Source organism: Silurus aristotelis (assembly GCF_946808225.1).
Source record: "Silurus aristotelis genome assembly, chromosome: 16".
Taxonomy (NCBI): domain Eukaryota; kingdom Metazoa; phylum Chordata; class Actinopteri; order Siluriformes; family Siluridae; genus Silurus; species Silurus aristotelis.
Genome location: NC_139589.1, coordinates 436,259 through 437,417, shown reverse-complemented (window position 1 = coordinate 437,417; position 1,159 = coordinate 436,259).

Sequence of the window (1,159 nt, the reverse complement as noted above, 5' to 3'; positions counted from 1 at the left end):
GAAGTGTGGAGTAGAGTGAAGTAGAGTGGAGATGTGTGGAGAAGTGTGGAGCAGTGTGGAGAAGTGTGGAGTAGAGTGAAGTAGAGTGGAGATGTGTGGAGAAGTGTGGAGCAGTGTGGAGAAGTGTGGAGTAGAGTGAAGTAGAGTGGAGATGTGTGGAGAAGTGTGGAGCAGTGTGGAGAAGTGTGGAGTAGAGTGAAGTAGAGTGGAGATGTGTGGAGAAGTGACGAGCATTTAGTCATGAAAGTTTATCCACTGATATTCTTTAAATATAAATGAATTAAATGTTATAATAAAATGAAAGCAGGAATATAACAAGAACAGAAAGATTAGTTTTATTCTTATAAAGATTTATTTCTCTGTTTTGGATCCGTTTATACAATTCTGTTTCAACAGTAAGCTGATAGTATTTTTAAACCCCCTCTGTGGCTGCAACGTGTTTTAGTTCTTTAAAAAACAAAACTAATAAATTCACTGTATAAAATCTCTCTAGAAGATTTTCTACTTTAAAATAGTTTCTTTTAGGCAGAAATGCTTCTAAATCACGTCTCGAAGTGAAGTGTCACGTCTCCGAGACTGAAGTGTGTGTCAGTCTCAGGTCTTCTATGTTCAGGACTTTTTTTGAAGCTATCGAGATTTCCACACACATGTGGTGTCCAGATTAAGCAGCATGTCAGGGTTTGTTCTGAAATCTCTACATAACACTGAATCTCAAGGTGCTGATTCATTTTCTACAGATTTCCGTCTGTACCACAAATCACAGCTTCATTTATAATAATGCGCTCGTTCTAATGCGTTACGGGTTCTACAGTAGCAGTTTGTTCACAGTGTTTTTATGGTGAAGTTTTTTTTATAAGTTTACTTTTATTTTAAATGTTTAACTGTAATGAGGGAAGTTCACGCGTTACTGTGATATAAATGACTTTATAGCAGCTACACTATGAGTGAGAAGAAAAACTTTAATTTAATGAAACATATGTGAAGTGTCATTCCTTAATAATTAATAAAAAAATAAAAAAAAAATTAAATAAATAGTTGCAGAATTATAAAGAATAATACACACCAGCTTCATTACAGCCCCTTGATATGTATAGTTTTCATTTAACTTGTGTGTATTCATCACTTATAAAACTATTGAGATCATTATTCAGAACCTGAC